Source organism: Tachypleus tridentatus, chromosome 11 (genome assembly GCF_004210375.1).
Source record: "Tachypleus tridentatus isolate NWPU-2018 chromosome 11, ASM421037v1, whole genome shotgun sequence".
NCBI classification, from domain to species: domain Eukaryota; kingdom Metazoa; phylum Arthropoda; class Merostomata; order Xiphosura; family Limulidae; genus Tachypleus; species Tachypleus tridentatus.
The window spans coordinates 76849968-76866660 of record NC_134835.1 but is presented as its reverse complement, the minus strand read 5'-3'; the positions used below and the strand labels follow the sequence as shown (position 1 = coordinate 76866660).

The window sequence follows — 16693 nt, the reverse complement described above, 5'->3', positions numbered from 1 at the left end:
CCTTAATTCACAATAAAATCTCATGATTTCCTGTTCATATTGAAGTGCCTTTTTTTCCTGTAATTCATCATCAGATTTAATTAATATTGTTTATCAGAAAAAAGAAAGAAAAATTTGATTCTTGAGTTTGTACCTGTCTTGAACACGCAACAAATATCTAATTAACATAAATAGTTAACGAACATTTAGAGAAGAATTTTTTTTCAGACCGTCAAACAAAACTACTTTTTAAAAATATACAGTCAACACACACTGTAAATATAATGAATATCTATAATCAGGGGTTATATATATGTGTTTGTTAGCCCTAGAGTTAAAGTATTTACCCATTTGAAATGGGTAACTTAAAAAAGTGAGAGAAAGTTATAACAATCAATCACTGACACCTGGTAAGTCTGTGTAATCCATCATATCCATCAGCTGTAATCCTGTTAACATTCTTTTAAATTTTTTACTCTTTTTCTGTTTAGTTTTTCTCAGTTATTTTTGGCATTAAAAAATACAGTCTTGTATATCTTGGAACGTGAATCAAAAAGGTGAATTCCAAACATTTTGATTTCTAAACATAACTTATCTTAAGCGCATTTTGGTTCTTACTTTAATTGTTTGTAAGTGTAATAAAATATTTATTAACTTTGAAACTAGGAATTGTTATTAAAAATAAAATAGTGAATCTTTATTCTTCGTTCCATTTATGAAATATTTTAGTGAAAGTCCATTGTCTCTTGCAAAGTAATTTACGTACAAGAAGGCTTGTTTTAAGCACTAAACTAGTCATTACACATTATATAAATATCCGAAAGTCATATTTCCTCTAGTCTATGATACAAGTAAAAAGATGGACGGTGTGATGTTTTGTATGAAGCTCAAATATTGTGGATGCAGTCAGAACGGAATTCCTGTCGAAGTAAAAACAATCAGAAAGAAAGGTTGTCCAAAAAAATGAGAATCTAATCAAAAGAGGACAAGAAATATTAGTAAAATGAGGCTCAGTGACTGATAAACTTAGGTAAACTTAATCAGACCTAAAGTAATGAAAGTCATAAGAAAGCTTTAAAAAACATTTAATGTTGCTTCTATTAAGTTGTGAAGAGGTCATGAACATTATTCTTACACTGTAAATCAAGTTCAAAATAAAATGACCAGAAGTGACCTTACTTTGTGAAGACTTTTAATCAAAACATCGACATCTTAGAATTTTATTTACGTTTTTCGAAGCAAGGGATCGAACACTAAAACGTATGTTAAAGTTTTAATGAGAAATTGACCTCTTGAAATTTTAATTGTTTAAAGATGCCACCAAAACATGGAAGTTCTTCTAACATCGACTTATGATTATTGGCGTCCCCCGCTGGTACAGCGGTAAGTCTTTGGATTTACAACGCTTAAAATCAGCGACTCGATTTTCCTCGGTGAACTTAGCAGATAGCCCAATGTGGGTTTGCTATAAGAAAGCACACAAATACACAATTATTGTGTAAGAAAAGTTCCAATCAGCTAGTTTCGACAACAGCTGTTTATGAAACGAGTGGACTATTCTTTTTTTAATAAATATTTTGTTGTTTTTCAAAACTTCATTTGTTTCTGTTTCTTAATGTGTGTTGTTAATTATTTCCATAAGGTTCTGAAGGTACATATTTATAAGCATCATTAATTCTGTTTCTTTTAGGCCAAATTATCCTGTAGAGTGTAGACTATTACTATGGAAGGCCCGGCATGACCAAGCGTGTTAAGGCGTGCGACTCGTAATCTGAGGGTCGCGGGTTCGCATCCCCGTCGCGCCAAACATGCTCGCCCTTTCAGCCGTGTGGGCGTTATAATGTGGCGGTCAATCCCACTATTCGTTGGTAAAAGAGTAGCCCAAGAGTTGGCGGTGGGTGGTGATGACTAGCTGCCTTCCCTCTAGTCTTACACTACTAAATTAGGGAAGGCTAGCACAGATAGCCCTCGAGTAGCTTTGTGCAAAATTCAAAAACAAACAAACAAAATTACTATGGATATACGAGGTCTGTTAAAAAAATACGCGGACAGACGTCATAAAACAAAATGTACTTTATTTACAAGTTACAGGTCTGGGACCCCTTCAAAGTACTCTCCTCCCCAACGCACACACTTATCCCAACGGTGTTTCCACTTGTTGAAACAGTCCTGGTACGCTTCTTTTGTAATGTCCTCCAGCTCCTTCGTCGCATTTGCCTTAATCTCGGGAATCGTCTCAAATATTCTTCCTTTCAAGGGTCTTTTGAGTTTGGGGAACAATAAAAAATCGTAAGGAGCAAGGTCAGGAGAGTAGGAGGGGTGGGGGTGGGGAAGAACAGTGATCGAGTGTTTGGCCAAAAACTCACGAGTTCTGAGGCACAAATTTCGCAGCAACGCGGTGTATCTTCAATTTTTCGGTGAAAATCTCGTAACAAGATCCAACTGATATCCCACACTCTTCAGCAAGCTCCCTGACAGTCAGACGTCGATTTGCCCGCACCAAGGTGTTGATTTTGTCGACGTGTGGGTCGTCAGTTGACGTGGAAGGACGTCCAGGACGCTCATCATCTTCAATGGACTGTCGACCATCCTTAAGGCGTTCATGCCACTTGAAACATGCCGTACGCTTCATAGCAACATCATCGTAAGCCGTGTTAAGCATAGCAAAAGTTTCAGTCGAAGATTTTTCAAGTTTAACACAAAATTTCACAGCAAGTCGTTGCTCCTTCAGGTCATTCATTCTGAAATCCGCCAAACGAAAAAATCGCACTTCACTTAAAACCGCGTAGCTAATACACAAATGAAGATATCTGCAATCGGGAAATGGCGTCGTAATCAGCTGATCTGTGCGAACCTAGCGACAACAAGCAGATTCCCCTGGAACCAACTGGAGCCGCGCAATTCAAACAGTCCGCGTATTTTTTGAACAGCCCTCGTATATAAATATTATAATTAATCTCGAACGAGTCTCCCATTTACTATGTTACGTACTTTACGTATTACGATTTCAAGTAAACGAAAACTGGAATTTGAATTTAGAAGTTAAATGAATCTCAATATTGTAGCGGATTAACCTTTATACGTTTATTTTAATATCTACGCTTATTTCAATTCAGTTTTAATTTTTTGCATGTGACGTATTTGTTGACTGTGTATTGCGCATGCTCCGCCTGTTCACTAAATTTGTAGCAGACAGTAAGAATCAACAATGTTTGATTTTACGAAAATGCCAGCACGGTTTTGAACGTTATTGAAGCTACGAGAAACTCGCGTGATTCGTATCAAAGCAGCTAACCAATAGATAGTAATAGAATAATATTATCCGTTAGCTATAGTCAGTGTGCTAAAGGCATCAGAAACGATAACGCGGTTAACGCCTATTAATCGGAAAACTACAGAATTTGACCAGGAACGTTTACAATTTCAAACATTACAAACCGTTCAACTTCACTGATATAACTTCGGACGTTAGTATTTCTACGATAACATTAGATGTTTTCACCGGTGAAAACTTACAGGTGTTTCAAGCTTAACCAGCCGTCAAAAGAAGTGTAAAGGTAGGTGTGTGAACAATTAATTAATTTGTTCCCTGTGAACGTCGATAAGAGATTCAATTCCAGACCAAACATAAGACTCATTATTGCTTGTCTGTAAAACTTGTATTTAAACCGTCATTTGTGATAATTATTATTAATAACTGTTATTATAAGTTGTATTTTTGTTTGTTTTTTATATTAAAATACATTTGTGTTAAAAAAGAAAACTGTGTGTATTAATCTTGTTGGTAAATATAATAAATTTCATGCATATTAACATGTAATTAATTTCTGAATTAAATAAAAATTTTCGGCTGTTTGACAGCTTAACGCCAACAATATACGTAACATAACAAATCGGAGACAATATGTATCAAACTTATGACACTTGCCAACAAGACTAATACATACTATTTACTTTCTTAACACAAATGTATTTTAATATACAAAGAACATACAATTTATAATAACGGTTATTACAAATAATAATTTATATATAACAGATTTTCAAACGTACAAACAATACTGAGTCTTCTATCTGGCCTGGAACTGAATACTTTGTTGACTGTTCACGAGGCGCAAATTACGTTTGTGTTGGTGGCGCACAGATACACTTCACTTGACGCGAATGCTAGCTAGCACCATTTTCCCAACTAAAATATCTAATGTTCTAGTAGAAGTACTGACATCCGAAGTAAATTCGCTAAAATTTGTAATGTTTGAAATCCACAAAAGCTCTTGGTCAAATATCTACAGTTTTCCCATTGATAAGAGCTTGTCACAATTATAGCTTTCGAGGCTTATAGAGTACTGACTGTAGCAACCCAACAATGTTATTAAGTTGTGTATCGGCTGCCAATTTATAACCTTGAAGGCGAAATTCGAAAGTTCACTAGCAAACAATACTGGAAATTACTAGTATTACATATACACCTACTACATTGTTGCTTCGTCCATTCGAGAATCTTCTACAAATTTAGAGAATGGGCGAGATTTGGCAATACACGAATAACAATATAAGTTACATGTATTCTAAATATATATTAAACTGAAGCAAACATAGATATTAGAAATAAATATAAAATAGTAAATCCGTTACAAAAGTAATAAAAATACAAACATTGCCTATAATGATGAACATGCTAAAAAAAGAATAACATTGAACTTCCTCAAATGTAGTAACCTGTTACGTTGCATGAGTTTCAAGTTTGTTAAGTATTTTGGTTTGATGCTTTTGATTTTAGCAATTAAAATGAAACAGTCTGTTGCATGTTACAGTCCTGTTTAAGAAACTTACGAAAATAGTTTTTAAATAAATAATTAAAAATTAAGAATTTCACTTTCACATAGCTAATATCTGATACTGGGCCTATTGTAAGATTCTAAATGATATCTCAAAACTGAATATAATTTTTAAATAGTTTTTCACAGTTGGCAACCTCGAACAATTAACGCCTTCTAACGTATTAAAATTGTATGCATATTTTATACCATTATTTAGCTTATGTAGATATGATATCAACAAATTTATTGTGCTTTACGAGGCGTGAAAAATAATAATGAAAACGTTCTAATAACTTCAACGAAAGGGAAACGTGACGCTTTAATTTATGAAATCAAATTTCTATTTGCCTTTAAGAACGTAACTATCATGTTAAATGCTTGTTCCAATGATGGTAAGACGTGTAATGACAAAGATAAGAATTTAAGAAATTCTTACTTCGTAACAAGAATTTCAGGGGGCCTCACAAAACGATGCCTGGTAAAGAAGTTTGAATTGCTTATTGCAAAGGCGTGTCAGACTAGCCTTTAGGTGAAACCCACACAGAAGCAGGACGCCATTGATGCATTTCTTACACGGCCAATGAGCAATCAAGCTAAGCCTAACATGAGAAACACCTGTGATACCAGGTTTTCAGGTTAGGGGCCAACAAATAATTCTGAAGGCTTCACACTTTTGGTTAGGAATGAAAAAGTAAATAATAGAATTCACACTAATGAGGCTTCATGCCTGTCTTTTTAAATATCACTAATATATAATAAGTAGAGTGATTAGTATTAGTATTCGGAGTATTCATTTGAAAAATAAAAAAAAAATATTAAGATAATGTATCTTTGGAATGTTCCTTGGTCTATCTACATAGTTGTGTGGATATCCAAAGTACTTCCCCCCTATATTCCTTTCATGGCGTGGGAGAAGTTAACCAGGGGTGCCAGCTATAGGGAAGAAGCTGTTTTTACCAATGACATATTCACAGACCAACAAATAAACTCCAGGAAGTTTAGCATAAGCCGCAAATAAGATCATGCAACGTAAAAAAGAGGGCGCTATAACTCCCAGTTTTAATTTAGTGTACAGACAGTTGCTGACATTTTGACGTGTTCTTGTCAGGAAAATGGATTTTAGAATTTTAAAGTAGTTGTTTAGCTGGACCTAAAAGAAAAAAAAGAAAGTTTGCCCCTTCGCTGTATGAACATAGACCCGCCTTGTAAAAGTGTAAGATTATTGGAAATGACTTCCCCTTCTATCACGCACGTGAAATATCTTTTCTCGCCAAGCAATCCAAAAAACAACCAACATTCATCTTTTCTCTATAACAAAAATTAAAAACCGGAGTGAAGAAATATTCATTCCTTTTTGTTATATTGTAGGTTTCAATTTCAAGTTGCACTTGGTCTGCTATATTAACATAACACTGTTTTTATGAGTTTCGGATATTTCTTAGTTATCTTGTACAATTATAGTTTTACACATCGAATTCAGTTTTATAGGTTAATTAGATCTCCTACTCGTGCTAAAGCACTTTTCCATACGTTGTTTTCTATAGGAACATAACAAGGTTTCATGTTTATCATCATGTCCATATTTTCCGTGATTGGGTGAGGAGGCACAATATGCTAATATGATGAGAGGTAGGCAAACAACGCTTTATAAGTATAATGAAAAGGTTTTTTGACAGTGTAACATGTAGCATGTTCCACCATCAATAAAACCTTTCCTTATGCTTCTAAATCGTTGTTTGCTTACCCATTATCACATTTTGCTTGGTAGATGGGGTTGCTTGTTTTGTACTCATTTGCTAATTAAAGATAATAATGTTACTGGTACAGATCTGATATTTTTCCTTCAATAACCAGATGCTACAAGATCAAATATCTTTTTCGCAGTTTTATACAACATAGTAAATACTTTTTTTCTTTTGTTTTAACCATTTTTGATGTTATTTGTTACAGTTAAAATTTCAATCATCGAGTGAACCTTCCTCTAAAAAACAAACAAACTGTAAAACATGTTTTGTTTTTGCGAAATTATTCTTCACGTATATTGTGTTTGTTCAAAAAAATTAAAACAAAAATATATGAATATGTTAACATCAAGAAAGCAAAAATAAATATATCCAAACAATCGGATAAACCACGATAAACATTTTCCTGTTCAGTTGTAAAACAAATTGAAAGTATTTCATAAAGATGTGAAAAAGATAAGTAAACCAACCGGTTTCTATGTATTAGGTAAAAAGAATAAACTTTGCAATGAAAATACGTTTTTATTTATTAGATAAAATATTAAATATTATGAGTAATGTCCCTGTTAACACTGCAATGGTAATCTAATAGTTTGTAGGCTAAACCAAACAAATGACTCTGAGTAAAACAGTCACCTGTGTAACTCTTAGATCTTAATACGGACGAAGGACACAGGTAAAACTAGTGGGACAAGAGATACGATCGAAACAAAATAACTGAAAGAAAGGCAGATAGTTGTTAAAAACGTGTAAACTATGTCACGCAAAGGTCCCCAAATTTATCGTGGTGAGACACGATTTTAAGGAAACGCGTGTTTTGAGGCTTAGTATCGGGAATAACTGTCTTGTCTTATTCGCTGCATCTTACTACTACTTCGGAAAGCATGTCATTTAACGATATGTGTTATATTTGTAACTTATCTTAAAACAACGTTTCTTTTAAATAAATAATACAAATAGCTGTTCACCTTATAACTAGCTCATCTAAAAGTTCCATATTGGGTTTTATATTAATTTAACTGATTCTGATAAATATGAAATAAAATATGTTGATCAATCTTTAAACTAATATTAGTTTATCAGGTTTAACTTATTACTTCTCTTGAAATACCACAAAGATACTAAAATTTTACGGAATAAAATTTATCAGAAAAAATAAAATAGAAATATTGTTGTGAGTTCTGATTCTTTTATCCAATTTTAAATAGGCAAAAAAACTTAAAAACTTTTCAGGCAGCAAAACGTTCTTACAAATTTTTGAGTGGATTCTAAGGATAAAAGACTAGTATTAAAAACATTTAAAAGAAGAGAAGTACTTTGCGCAACTTCGTGAAAACAGTAAAAACACCAGCATGATAATGTGCTATTAATATTAAATACACGTACACTGAACACACATATGAAGTAAATTGTTTGTTTATTTGTTTGTTTTGAATTTCGCGCAAAGCCATACGAGGGCTACCTGCGCTAGTCGTACCTAATTTTGCAGTGTAAGACTAGAGGGAAGGCAGCTAGTCATAACCACCCACCGCCAACTCTTGGGCTACACTTTTACCGATGAATAGTGGGATTGACTGAACATTATAACGCCATTTCAGCTGTATGAAGTAAAGAGAATTTCAAAAACAAACTAAACTGCCATGCAACTAAATACTACTTCGAAACAAGAGAAGTTCTTTTCTTTCAAATAGTCCTGGAATGGCCGGGTAGTTAGGGCGCTCGCCTCACAACCTGAGGGTCGAGGGTTCGAATCTCCATCACACCAAACATACTTGCCCTTTTAATTAAAAAAAAAGTTAGAATGACTTAACATCGTAATTTTCAACAACTAATCACCATTCATCTTGTCTATCACGTGATACTATGCTAATAAAATTAAAGCCAATCTAATTTCATAAGAGATAGTCTGAGCAATTCCAAGATATGCCCCTTCTACTATTGCATACTTCGAATTAGAAGATCAACCCGTTCCCATTAAACACTAAAACTAGAAATGCATAATTAAAACAAAAGCTCAACTCAAAATCAATCAGATTAAAAAACAGGAAAAATTATTCAAAAACACAATGGTAAATCCAAACTAAAAACAGGTCTTAGAAAATAGATAAAAAAAGGAAAACTCTGCTACTTAGAAAACAACTTAATTGCATCAGAAAAAGACTGAAAATTCCCAATAGCCCCAATAACAGTTATTTCTGGACTGTTGTAAATGTTGATGAAAACATTGTAATTTGTTCAGTTTTGTTGTTACTGGAATTGCTTAAAAATATGTTACTAGTAATAGGTTAGGTCTTTAAATAAGATAAATAGATCAAATAATTTCATCTTATTGTCGTCTAATTAATTAATTAAATTTACTGTTGATTTCTAATCAGATGCTCCTCATTATGGATTCCAAATCAATCAAATATGGTAGAACTACACATATATGCATTTGATTAGCCAGACCGTGGAAGAAGTTGGAAATAGTAAAGAACCTATATGGTAATTAACAAATATAAACACAATAAAACATAAACAAGAACAAACAGTAGAAGAAGAACAAGGTTTAGAGTTTGTGACTTTGTTTCTCCGTACGCTGACAGTTGCCTCATACTAAGCTACGTCACTAAATTATGGCGAAATATCATCTGAGCTGATTGACTGGTTCTGAAATTGATTTGAAAAGGAAGCATTCTTTATCGTCTGGAATCTCCTAATCCTACTTGTAATTTTTATATATTACTTTTGGCGTGTTTTATTGACGTTGCTTGTAGCGTCGTGGTCTTTACTGCTGAATTCCGATACTGACATTACTGTTTGTTTGTTTTTAAATTTCGCCCAAAGCTACACGAGGTCTATCTGTGCTAGCCGTCCCTAATTTAGCAGTGTAAGACTAGAGGGAAGGCAGCTAGTCATCACCACCCACCGCCAACTCTTGGGCTACTCTTTTACCAACGAATAGTGGGATTGACCGTCACATTATAACGCCCCCACGGCTGGGAGGGCGAGCATGTTTGGCGCGAACCCGAGACCCTCGGATTACGAGTCGCACGCCTTAACGCGCTTGGCCATGCCGGGCCTTATAAAGAGATCAAACAATTTCAAAACTCACTATCATCTAATTAATTAATTAAATTTACATCCATCCTTAATTCTAAGTTAATTACTTTCATATGATTATAACGAATTCATGTGCATTTGGTTAATTCATGTGTTAAACATGTTCACAATAAAATATTTGATTGTTATTTGTTCTTCAATATAAATGGTTGTCTTCATTGTCTCCAATATTTAGTCGTTAAACAAAACACGGCCTACTTGATCATAACAACGAAACCTTAATTCATTGGTTCATGGAAATCCTAGTGCCAAAGGGATACCACATTTATAGCATTGTGTATGTAACAATTGTTGTTTTATTATTCATTCGGTGCACGGCATGGCCAGGTAGGTGGTTAAGGCACTCGACTCGTTATCTGAGGGTGGCGGACTCCAATCCCCGTCACATCAATTATGCTCGCCTTTCAGCCGTGGGGGCATTATAATGTGACGGTCAGTCACACTATTCGTTGGTGAAATAATAACCAAAGAGTTTACAATGGGTGATGATGACTAGCTGCCTTCCCTCTAGTCTGACACTGCTAAATTAGAGACGACTAGCGCAGATAGCCCTCGTGTAGCTTTGCGCGAGATTCAAAACAAAGCAAACCAATATGAGATTTGTGGGCTAAATGGTTTTCATTTGATCCATCCTACTGCCAAAGTTTTGCTGTGATCTCACCTCCCAGATAACTATCTACTATTTTAAAAAAACTACAGTGATTACAGGAATGCAACATTTTTCGCAAATTAGAATTTCTCTAAATGCCATTTTGCCTGACCATATTCAAGCTGATGCATATGACCCCAGTTTAACTGATGTATATAACAGATACAAAGTAATGCAAAGCATATCATAGCATGCCTCAACTCACCGTGTTAGAGCTACCAAGTATCACCACTGCAAGACAAAAAACAACTATTGTCAGTTGTTGTCTTTCCCGATCACTTTAACTAGAAACTCTATCAAACAGAGTTCACTATTAGAGTTGATCACGCATCACCAAAGTAGCTGATGAACTTTAACCACACAGAAGGTATAATTACACACTTGATGAAGAAGTTTCAGGAATATAACCAAACATTATATGGAACAACAATGTGAATTTCTTGTTAGCCAGTGAGTGTTCCACACAGAAGGTATAATTACACACTTGATGAAGAAGTTTCAGGAATATAACCAAACATTATATGGAACAACAATGTGACTTTCTTGTTAGCCAGTGAGTGTTCCACACAGAAGGTATAATTACACACTTGATGAAGAAGTTTCAGGAATATAACCAAACATTATATGGAACAACAATGTGACTTTCTTGTTAGCCGGTGAGGGTTACCGTATGTCCTGACATAGGACACTGTGCAGCTGAAAGAGCATCTATACCATTAGTAACAATAGACATTACAGATGGGAGAAAAGTCACTAGTGAATATACATCTTAGTGATCTGTTAAGATAATTCATACACTAAGTGGTAGAGCATACATGTCCAATGTTTTCTCCATTATATATGTACTTGTATATTATTTTAATGTGAAGCTTTGATTTTATAAATTTATTCATATACTTGCATAAACCAGCTACTTTAATTGGTGGAAATTACTTGCGCAGTAATCTAGTCATATCTGTTTAATAAATGTAGCAGTGGAGTTTGTATGTGAATTGATGCATGTTTCAAAAAGTACGAATGTGATTGTATTTTCATACAACTTGAATATCGTGCAACATTTGTTCATTACCAGAAAACTTCACAAGAATTATATATACATCAAATGAAATCGTGGTAACGTTTTTTTTCCAATGGACAAAACATTTACAACAGATTTGAAATCCTATAAATATTCTTTAAGCATTATTTCAGTATTAAAATCAAATTGATCATCAATATCATACTAATATAAATTCGATTTCAATACTGAAATAACGTAATGGGGTTTAAATTTATCATAACATGCATCGACATCTGTTGGAGGTTGCCTGAAACTAACAATTACCTGGTAATAGTAGCCCAATAACAGTCAATTGTCACTAAATAAACTTTGTTTTGCTTTTACTTATAAATAAAATACTTCACATATAGCTGTAAATAATTATAATACTATATTATATTTCAGTTGAGAACAGTAAAAAAAAGCAGACTTCATGAATCACGTTAATAAACTCTGGAAGAAACAGCCGATGGACTTTGTTGTGGAGTGAATTCAGCGTGGAATCACAATTTGTGGATGCACACAATTTCTGACACATTTATGGTTAGCTAGAGGGACAAAATGGGGGAATGCACTGTTGGTAGGACCACAGTTTATGAAGCAGGTTGTGGTTTACTGATCTCTTGAAAAAGAATTTGTTGAACCCTGCATCATAAGAGAGGAGGAGGATACAAAGAAATCTTAGTAATCATGTTGCAATTAGGATGTGGAAAGTTGTTGTTAAAACTACAATACATGTACTATACAGAGAAACAACTGACAACATATGGAAAATAACTGGTAATAAAATGTAATCTCTCCACACCAAAGATATCTTTGAATACCACTGAAACTTTAAAATAAACTGAGAAGACTGATAGTTACATAGTGGTTATTTTTTAATACATGAATACCGTATATTTATTTTTTGTAGATATAGTGATTGAGCAACAGATAACTTATTTTAGTGTACTAGAAGAAATGCATACCAACCAAACAAAGAACCATTAATAGTCACTTACTTTATAAGTTTTGAAATATACTGCAAACGGTAAACAGATGGTCTAGCAAATATGGCAGTACATATATATATATATACATAAATTAATTTTAATTTTCGAAGCCCAGATAAGAATGACCTTATTTCCAATAAATAAATAAGCATTAGTCCAGTGGCTGATCACCAAACTTGCTGATGTTCAGGAGAAAAATTATGTTCTTTGGTAAGGTGATGTACAGCTCACCTCTCAGTGCATATGTCCCTGACAAATATATAGGAACGTGTAGAGCGTATCAACCATAGCTGAAGTACACAAACCTGCAAACATATAACTGGGAAAAAGTTCCTTTATCACATAAATGGATATAACTGAAGCAGATATGTTGTGTATTAATTAAAAGAATGCCCGTAATTTTGAAACTCTAGGGACAATAGAGGGAAGGGTCAAATAATGTGACATATGAATATAACATTACTTTCTAACTTCTTGTATTAATATCCTATTCATTCTACACATCTGCAGTTTTCACATAAACCGTAGACGAGAAAGCCTTTAAGCTGATTTAATTTTAGCTTCCTTTATTCTTTTGTTATTCTCAAGTACCTAATATTTGTTCTTCCCAGGGAAACACGCTGCAATATTGCATGCAGTGCACCAAAATCAGAAGCAGTGTCCTTCAAAGGTCATTTAGGTGATATCTATAGGTTGCGGACTCACCTATGTTGAAATTAATATTACCATACTTACGGATAGTGCTAGTCGTTCTGGGTAAATGCAATGTTTCTTGATAAGCAAGCAACTTAAGAGAATCCAGTGAAATCGACAGTCTGTCATACCGTAAAACAAATAAACACAATGTGTTTGTGTTTCTTATATTAATAAAGACAATGTATTTCGTATTTAATTTTTTGTCCAGTCTGATTAGTCTGTTTAACATTATGGCTCTGTTATTCAGGGACTTAGCATTACTTAGTTTCTGGACAGAATCTGTTATTATTAGGCAAATTCAACCGATTTCTAGAGAGCTAACTTATAATTACCCGAGTTTGTACAGCGAATACACAAACCCACTTCCAAAAAAAAGTCTTCTTCGGGGTATTTATTATCCAAGTTGATAAAATAACGATTTTAATTAATGTTACACTATATTTGAATTAATGACATCAAATATATAGTATCCATAAGTAATTATTCGCCCTTAATTAAAAACAGACTTTTGCGTTTATAGTATAATGAATTGTAGCATTAGAGTTTGGTTTAAATGTCCGTAGATAATGGCATTGTGGGATGATAAATTTTGGTTGTACTGATGTCACGGCATCATCCGATATTACTTATGCTTTACTATTTATTTGTATTACCAAACAAAGATGATAATGCAAAGTACATGGCGATATTATACAAAGTTCTGTTTCTTTACCCCCCGCTAATACAGAGGTATGTCTCCGGATTTACAACGCTGAAATCAATGGCTCGAATCCCCTCGGTGGGCGCTGCAGATAGCCTGATGTGGCTTTGCTCTAAGAAAACACACACACTCTGTTTCTTTATTTACTGAATTTTTGTTACTTTGCTTTTCACACAATAAGTGTGTGTGTGTGATTTTCCTATAGCAAAGCCACAAAGGGCTATCTGCTCAGACCACCGAGGGGAATCAAACCCCTAACTTTAGCGTTGTAAATCTGGAGACATACCGCTGTACTAGCGGGGGGTAATAACTGTCTTTCGTGTTTTTCTTATAGCAAAGCCACAGAGGTCTATCTGCTCAGCCCACCGAGGGGAATCGAACCCCTGATTTTAGCGGTGTAAATCCGGAGACATACCGCTGTACTAGCGTGGACCATTCACACAATAAGATGTTTCAGTTTATGGCGTTGAATTTTGTGATGTGTTAACCTAAAGTTATGATTTAAAGCAATTATGATAGGCTATCATAAATAAGAATGTTCTGATAAGATTGGAAGGTAATTTAGTATTAAGAATACGCTATAAGAAAGGAAGAGAAAGTTATGGGACACCAATGTTATATTTATGCTGTATATTAAGTTAGGGACATTCATGTTATATTTATATCTTTATGTTGTTTAAGTTAAGGCCATTAATGTTATATTTATATCTTTATATTGTTTAAGTTAAGGCCATTAATGTTATATTTATATCTTTATATTGTTTAAGTTCGATACATTAATGTTATATTTTATATCTTTCTATTAAGTTATAATTTGTTTTGTATTTTAGAATTCAGTGATCCTCCTATGATTTCAGTGTGAACTCCTGTTAGTGATAGTGACCATAGCTGGCTTAAAGATATTTAGTATGTAACACGTATGTAAACGTAAATTGTTTTTGAAATATAAGTTCTGGAAGGACAGTTATTTTTATTCTGATTACGATACCCAAGCTAAGTCATTTCCTCGAATTATTTAGAAACTTTTACAAGAACTAGCCTTTCGTTCCTCCACATACTGGGAAATTAACGAAAACAAACTCTAAATCTTACTATTGAATGTGTAAACACTAAACATTCTTCAATGTACAAGACGTACTAAAAACAGAAACTTAAAATACTTTCAACTGCCTACCATGAAAAATGATGATGAAAATGCGGGAGCCAGCGCGTGACGAAGGCTCGTGCTCTTCTCCCCGTCGTGAGATTAATGTTGTCCTGCCTTTAGCACCAGACAGGAAGATATTGAACCTACAGGTTAAGGTTTCTATGAGGTAGTTGAAGCTGACCCTCTGTATATACGAATAGCCTGAATAGATTAGTTACAAAATACATATCGTTTATATTAAGAGATAAATGTGTGTATGTGGAGGCCAGTAAGTGGAGGTTGAACCCCTCACTGGAAGCGTAAATATTTATACTGAATATTAAATATACGGGTTTATGAATCTCATAAAAACTTACACGTGCACTTCTACTAAGAAACAGTAGTAGTCGGATGTATTTTATATACGGGGGCGTTCTATCATTTTCAGAAAAATAAAATAATTTATCCCTTTAGTCGCCATTTTCACTAAATTTTCCAAATAAAAAATAAAGCCAAAATTGTTACAATAATCCCAAAAGAAAAAAATGCATGCCTATTAATTAATTAATGATTTTGTTTATACTTCAAAATTCTTCTCTTAACAAATAATACAGTTATTTAGTGTTGTTAAGCTTGCTTGTAAAACATCTTTGTTTATTAAAAACTGCCCCTAACATCCGAAACTTTAATAGCAGATTCAGAAATTGTGTTTGTTAGTTTATAATGATTAAGTCACCTACAGCACGGTTTGTTTTTAAGTACGCACACACACACACACATATGTATGTTACAACTTTGAGATCTTTGAAAGTTAAGTGAATTTTTATTCCACTTAATTGGCCCGCATGGCCAAGTGATTAATCTGAGGGTCGCAGGTTCGAATCCCTGTCACAACAAATATGCTCGCCCTTTTAGCCGTGGGGTCGGTCAATCCCACTATTCTTTGGTAAAAGAGTAGCCCAAGAGTTGGCGGTGGGTGGTGATGACTAGCTGTTTTCCCTCTAGTCTGACACTGCTAAATTAGGGACAGCTAGCGTAGACAGCCCTCGTGTAGATTTGCGCGAAATTCAAAACAAACCAATCGACTTGATTGGTTATTTGAGCTTTCTTTCTCGTTTCCAAATGGTTGAACGAAGATACCAAATATGTTGAAGAATGTTCAATCAAACAGTCCTTAAAGCCGTAGTAAGGTCTGCCTGTTTATAAATATATTAAGAAGGTAAAGAATACACACTAGGAACATCTAATGATCCGTTTTCTATCATTTTGTTTCTTCTTTTGTTCTCTGTGTAATCAATGCTTCGAACAAACTGCCTTATACTTGTCTCACTTGTCCAGTTTGTATATTTCTCTAACACAAAAAAAAAACATTTTGAGCTTGCTATGATCCGTATATTTCTACTTTTCACCACTCTATATTTTTATCTTAAACCACACCCAGAAATTACATCAACTTCTTTTACCGTGTAACTAATTAACATTTTGAAACTAATCCAAGTATTTCTAATTCATTCTTGGTGTTACTTATTTTAATTATATCAAGTTCTGTTACCAAGTAACCCATGAAAAAAATTCTAGAAACTGATTCAACTGTTCCTAATTCTCTGATCGCTTTTCTTATAAATTTCCTAATTCTATTCCACATAAGTTTCCAGATGAAAAACGTAGAATACAGTTTCTCATACTAATACAACTCTTTGCAATATTTCATTGAGGTTATCACTGACTGAACATGTTTCAAAAGTATTCCAACTATAATTATGCCGTTGGCTATTCGTAAAAACTTTAGAATACATATTATAGTTGATTCAACTCTATTTATTCCAAATTAAACCATAAATAAACTTC

The 16693-nt window shown here is 33.9% G+C and overlaps 1 long non-coding RNA gene across 1 annotated transcript in view; it reads right to left on the bottom strand.

Moving 5' to 3' along the window:
* The window catches only part of LOC143232517 (uncharacterized), a 73973-nt gene extending 58842 nt beyond the window's left edge, over positions 1-15131 (bottom strand). The window contains exon 1 of the long non-coding RNA XR_013017566.1: positions 14894-15131. This is a non-coding gene — a long non-coding RNA (uncharacterized LOC143232517). The remainder of the gene's footprint in view (positions 1-14893) is intronic.
* Between the last annotated feature and the right edge of the window lie 1562 nt (positions 15132-16693).